Source organism: Cebus imitator, unplaced genomic scaffold, assembly GCF_001604975.1.
Source record: "Cebus imitator isolate Cc_AM_T3 unplaced genomic scaffold, Cebus_imitator-1.0 Scaffold325, whole genome shotgun sequence".
NCBI lineage: Eukaryota > Metazoa > Chordata > Mammalia > Primates > Cebidae > Cebus > Cebus imitator.
Genome location: NW_016107640.1, coordinates 1,789,146 through 1,795,795, shown reverse-complemented (window position 1 = coordinate 1,795,795; position 6,650 = coordinate 1,789,146). Strand labels below are relative to the sequence as shown.

General features: G+C 45.0%; 1 protein-coding gene across 1 annotated transcript in view; it reads left to right on the top strand.

Moving 5' to 3' along the window:
• The first annotated feature begins 324 nt into the window (after positions 1 to 324).
• The window catches only part of MAPK6 (mitogen-activated protein kinase 6), a 49,437-nt gene continuing 43,111 nt past the window's right edge, over positions 325 to 6,650 (top strand). The window contains exon 1 of the mRNA XM_017504645.2: positions 325 to 495. The gene's annotated coding sequence lies outside the window, so the exon portion shown is untranslated. The remainder of the gene's footprint in view (positions 496 to 6,650) is intronic.

Below are 6,650 nucleotides of genomic sequence, written 5' to 3'. Positions count from 1 at the left end.
GGCCTATTCCTCTCGGATTGCCCAGTCAGTGCCTTGCACGTAGGAGGTGCTTAGTAAACGCTCGCACCGAGTTTGGTCACATTGTTCCTTTAACGACGGGACAGGTAGTAGAGCTGAGATGGCCCGCTGTCCTCCTCCCTGCCCACCCGCAGGCAAAATCCCCGGGAGACGGAAGACAAGCCGCGTGCCTCTCCCACCGCCCCCGCGGCGCGCGCAGCCCAGTCACGGGCGTTGGAAATTCCGGCGCGTGCGGGCGCTCTGGGCAGGGCGGGGGCGGGGGAACCCGTGGAGTGAGCCTGTGACGCGAGGGGGCGTGGCTCAATGAGGTCCCGCCCCCCTCCCTCGCCCTCTCTCGCGGGTCGGGGTTACATGGCGGCGACTGCGGCAAAGCGAGAGCTCCGGAGACGCCGCTGCCGCCAGCACAGCCGGAGACCTGAGCCGACACTGGGGGCTGTCCGCGGGCCCCGCACTCTCTCGATGAGTCGGAGAAGTCCCGTGAGTGTGTGTGTGTACGTGTGCGTGGCGCGCCGGCTGGGCGGCTCGGGAGGGCGCCGCGGCGGGCCCGGCGGCGGCGGAGCCGGCTACCTCCTCCATTGTGTGTGACCCTCCGGCGGCTGCCGCTCAACAAAGGCGCTTTTGTTCGATCTCCTGCCCGCCCCCTGCTAGCCCGCCGGCCCGCCCGCTCCGGCCTGGCCGGCGCGTCCCCGCGCGGGCAGGGAGGCGGCGGGCAGGGGTCCCCGCGTGGGGCAGGCGAGGCGGCTGGCGTGCCCCTCCCACCCGGCACGCCCCTAGCCCGTCGCCCGGTCCGTCAGCGCCGCGCCGCGCCCGCTCCCGGGCCACGCGTGCCGGCTGCCGCCCCTCTCCCGGGTCCGCGGGTTCGAAACCCCGCCTGACTGGAGGGCGGGTGAGCGAGGGGCGGCGGCCCGGAGAGCATGAGGTGGCGCGGAGACTCGCCTTCCTGGCACGCTGCCTTTCGAAATGCTCCCACGTCTCCTCCCCCATCCCACCCGGTGACTCGGCCTCAGCTGACTCCGGCCGGGCAAAGTCTCCAGTGGCGTAGCGCGCAGCGCTCACCCGGCTTGTCTCAGAGCCCTGAAGTCCGCTCAAGTTTTGAGTCTAGCCATGAATGAGGTACTGAGAACTCCGAGACGAAATTCCTAATTTCCTCCCCCGGCCCTACAGCCTTTCCTTAGCTTCTTTCGGGACCTTAAGTGGTGGTCTGTAAAAAAGTGCCCCAGTGAAATTTTGTTTTGTCGGTTCTCCAACAAGGGCCTCGTCACTTTGCTGTGCATTTTAATCCGCCTGTGAGTTGTGTTGAAAAGTAAAGGTGTTTTGGTAGCCTTTTGTTTCTTGGCGAGTGTAGGACCCAACCGGTTCAGGTGTTACGGGAGCTCTGTGCAGGAGGAGCTTCTTGATTTCTTTACTGTTTTATTTTTTCTCTTGCTTATTCATTGGAAAAGATCCAGTGAAAGGGACTGGTGAGTTGGAATTAGAAGCCTACTGTATTAACAGCAGAATTCATGTTCATTGCTAAAGATGCAGTCTCAGTAATGCCTTTTTTTTTTTTTTTTTAAACGCATACAGATGATTTGTCAAGGGGAAAAATTAACGCGCCGTACAAGGAAGAGCAAGCAGCTTCAGAGTAATTTTCTGATACTGATTCTTCTAGCCTGTATCTTACAGTTCCGACTAGGCATATCTTCTCTCTTTAACGCTGGGAAACCGAGGTGGAAAAAATGATCTGACCAGAAGAATGTAGGGTCCAACCAGGGCCTGGCCCTGAAATCAGGAATTTGTTCATAAACATGTCAGATTTTAATGTTGGAAAAATAATTTTGAATTGGGTGGAAAGAAACTTTGTCTTTAGATAGTAGTATTCAAACATGTTTATGAAGTGTTTGCTATATGCCAAGGAGTGTAGTCTTTTCACGTATATGTTACGTCATTTAGTAAGAATTGCCTTGTTAAGCTTGTAAAATTATTTATTAATATCCTGAATTCAGTAATTGCAGTTATCTAGAAAATATGCCAGATTTGAGCAGAACATATTAGATCATCTAGGTATTATTGTTCAGAAGAAAACACTGGAAAATGGAGAATTATTTTAGAAAAAGCTTCGTGTATATTTTGGAATTCAGTTATTTGCAAGTGGTTTAGAAGTTGTCGTTGGCTACTTTCTGTGATTAAAAAATCCAGAGAAGAGTGATTTGAAGTCAGTTAATTTTGCAATAAAAAATGCACACATTCTAAAGGGAAGTGTTAGCACTAAAAGTGTTGCAGTCCTTTACATAAATTCATTTAAAGCATCGTGAGAATCATAACTGACAAAATAGTAAGGTTTGCTGACTCAAGGTACTTTGGTGAAGGGGATGGGGTCGGGTAGGAGGAAGCTTACAAGTGCTGCTTCAAGTTTTGAGTTGGATGATGACTCATGCTGCCCACGGACTGCTACGTGGCTTTTTTTTTTTTTTTTAAGTGTATTTTTTTTTTTTTTTAAATGATAGGCTAAAATGTTCCTGTCCATATTGACATTCTCTTTTTTTCTGAAGAGGAACAGCAGTTTCTCTAAAAATGTAATGGCTTCTTAAATGCATTTTAAAAGGGTATCATATAACCTACAGGTGGAATTGTGTGACATTTGCTGAGAGGAAAGGTAAAACCAATTGCTGGTCAGGTGGTGAAATGAAATGTTTGATACTAGCAGGTTTTTGGCTACTGCTGAGAGAGATTTGTTACAGGTTATTTATAAAGTCAGTTAGTACTTTTATGGTGTTGGTAGAAATTGACCTTATGTTTTTATTGGTTACATAAGTTATCTTTATAAACTCTAGAAATTACTGGTTTAAATAGGTATTGTAAAGATACCATCAGTGATTAATATTTAATCAGATGTAATTCTGAATAGGAAAGTTTCACTCTTGTAGAATTATTAAAACATGATTATATATTGTGCTTTCTTATGATTTATATGAATTTTCTGTTTTAATAAAGACAGCTTGACGTAGGCATTAGGCCCTAATTTTGATGTTTTTTTTTTTTTTTTTTTTTTTTTTTTTTGCTGAAGATAAGCTGAATGTACAGTTCCAGATTACAACTTTAAGTTGAAACTCGGTAATAAATTAAATCTTTTGACTGGTTTTAAAACAGGCAACGTTTAGCAACTTGGCTTAAAATACGATTGAGAGGGGAAAAAAGATTGAGAATGGCAGTTTGAGTGGGGCTGGGCACTGTGGCTCCTGCCTGTAATCCTGGCACTTTGGGAGCCTGAGGTGGAAGGATCGCTTGAGGTCAGGAGTTCAAGACTAGTCTGGGCAACATAACGAGACCATCTCAATTTTTAAAATAAAAGAAAAAAATTTCCTACCCCATCCTCTAGTTTTTCTATGTATACTGTTTATTTTTCCAAAGGGATTTGAGGAGTTCGTAAAGTGTTTGTTGTTTTTGTGAGACAAGGTTATGCTGTCACGGAGGCTGGAGTGCTGTTGTATGATCACTGTTCACTGCAACCTCTACTACCTGGGCTTAGGTGATCCTCCTGCCTCAGCCTCTGAGTAGCTGGGACTACAGCTGTGTGCGACTATGCCTGGCTAGTTTTTGATATTTTTTTGTAGGGATGGGTTTTCACCATGTTGCCCAGGCTGTTTTTGAACTCCTGGGCTCAAGCAATCCTTCTGCCTCAGCCTTCCAGAGTGTTGGGATTACAGGCATAAACCCCTGATCTCGGTCCGGAAAATGTATTGTTAATATGAATTAAATTTTTGAAATTATTTTGGGAGAGTATTGCATGATTTATATATAAAGGATTTTTTATAAAGTTTAATTCAAACTTAAAAAAATATTTCCTGCTAAAGGAAACATGGAAATACAAATATCAAAGTATTGAATATTTTCAAAGCATCACATTACTTAAAGGTTTAACGTATTTCCAGCGTTGTTCTCTAATATAGGTAATTAGCTGTGGTGCATCATTCAGAGTTTAAAAACAAATTGGGGCTGGGTTTGGTGGCTCATGTCTATAATCCCAGCACTTTGGGAGGCCAAGGTAGGTGGATCACGAGGTCAGGAGATCGAGACCATCCTGACCAAATACAAAACATACAAAAATTGCCTGGGTGTGGTGACGAGCAGCTGTAATCCCAGCTACTCAGGAGGCTGAGGCAGGAGAATTGCTTGAATGGGGCGGGGAGGGGGGAGGGAGGTTGCAGTGAGCCAAGATTGGGCGCCGCAGCTCACACCTGTAATCCCAGCATCACTGCACTCCAGCCTGGTGACAGAGCGAGACTCTGTCTCAAAAAAACACAACTGGATATCTTAGCCTGTTTCCTATCTCCAAGGTACTGCTTTAGGAAGTGCTGAACCTTCTCGCCACTGCTATCCACTTCCTTGTTGCTTTTGAATCATTTGAACCCTGTCTTACTTTAGGGCCTCTGTTAAAATGGAAAGAAGATGCCTCAGAAGTAAATTCTGTGTGGCATTGTTGGCTGCCCTCATCAGTTCATTCGGCCTGTTTTGTGGGCTGTTACATTACACTACAACCTGGCTGTGGTGTGGGAATTTTGCTCATTTTTATTGCTCAGAGCCTTGACTGAGACTTTACAGTAACATTGAAATTGTTTTTGTAGTTAATGGCATTTTCCAGGGATTGCTTTCATGTGAAGCTGATGCTTTTAAGATAGTGGTGTGGGCCGAGGCCAGCATTGGTTTTTCTCCTCCATGAAATGCCTATTTGGAAAATACTGTGTGCCTCTCTGATAGAGTTCTAAAAGATCTGTCTTTCATTCATGTCGGCCTTCTAAGTCCATTTCTAAAAAAATTGTTCAGAGATTGAATGTTTATATAGCAAATAAAATTTTCTGATTTTTGTTAAGTTTGTTTTTTTACAGAAAAAACTGGTATCATAAAAGTTGTTTTTTAGAATTTTAGCGTTTACCTCAGAAAAGTCTGCAGAGAGTACAAATCTATATGCATTTAATTCTGTACAATCATAAAACTTCAATATATTAGTGTTTTGGAGGGGTCATGGGCATTATCTTGCCTCATTCATGTACGTCATTTGATAGCTTAAGAAACCAAGGAGCCGGGCGCGGCAGCTCACACCTGTAATCCCAGCACTTTGGGAGGCTGAGGCGGGTGGATCATGAGATCAGGAGTTCGAGACCAGCCTGACCAACATGGTGAAACCCCGTCTCTACTGAAAATATAAAAATCAGCTGGGCATGGTGGCATGTGCCTTTAATCCCAGCTACTCAGGTGGCTGAGGCAGGAGAATTGCTTGAACCTGGAGGGCAGAGGTTCCAGTGATCCCAGCTACTCAGGAGGCTGAGGCGGGAGAATTGCTTGATCCTGGAAGGTGGAGATTGCACCACTGCACTCCAGCTTGGGCCACAGAGCAAGACTCTCTTTAAAAAAAAAAAAGAAAGAAAGGAAGAAACTAACGCCTGGAGAGATTGAAGACCTTGTTACTGAAAAGTGTAATTTCTGGAGCAACAGTACTGGTATCACCTGGGAACTTGTTAGAATCTTGACCTCATCTCAGTCCTACTGAATTAGAATCTTAGGATTTACTGTGTTTTTGTTTTGTTTTAATAAGAGACAGTCTTGATTTTTTGCCCAGTTTGGATTGGAGTCCAGTAGTGTGATCATAGCACACTGCCACCTGGAACTCCTTAACTCAAGTAGTCCTCTCGCATTAGTAGCTGGGACTAAGGCATGTGCCATCATACAACTGCTAATTTTGTTTTCTTTTTTAAGAAGTGGGGTCTCTCTTTGTTGCCCATGCTAATCTCAAACTACTGGCCTCCCAACATGTTGGGAAGAACTTACATTTTAACAAGATTTTCAAGTGATTCAGTGCACATTCAGTTCCAGAAGCACTGCTAAATGATGCATATAGCCTGGGCAACATAGTGAGACCCTGTTTCTACAAAATAAAATAAAATTAGCCAGTTGTGGTGGTCCCAGCTATTTAAGGGACTAAGAGGATCACTTGAGCCCAGGAGGATGAGGCCGCGGTAGCTATGATCGCACTGAGTTCCAGCCTGAGCAACAGCATTAGACGCGGTCTCAAAAAATACATGAATAAATAAGGAGCTGGTTGCTCAGCTCGTTAGTACTGATTTGGAAAACCCAAGTCTTCTGAGTTGCTCTTTCCACTGGTCCTTCTGAAAAAAGTCAAATGGAAAATTTAGGATTTAATCACTGCCTAGTTGAACTTTCTGTGATGATGGACGTGTTCTGTGCTACTCAGTGAGGTAGCCATTGGCCATGTGTGACTGTTGAATACTTGAGGAGCAACTCGTACGCTTGAGGAATTGAATTTTTTATTTAGTTTAAATTACTTTGTATAGTTGGATGTAACTGGTGGTTACATGGACAGCACAGATCTAGATGATCTTTGCCCGCACTAAAATCTAAGCTATAATTTAATAATTGGTTAGACTCAGTTTAATAATTGTTCTCTCTTAATGTACAAATCGGAGAGATGGTAGGTTGACTTAGTTTTTCTAATATGCCCAGATATTATTTTAGTATGTATTATAAAACAAGGCCGGGCACGGTGGCTCAAGCCTGTAATCCCAGCACTTTGGGAGGCTGAGGCGGGTGGATCACGAGGTGAAGAGATCGAGACCATCCTGGTCAACATGGTGAAA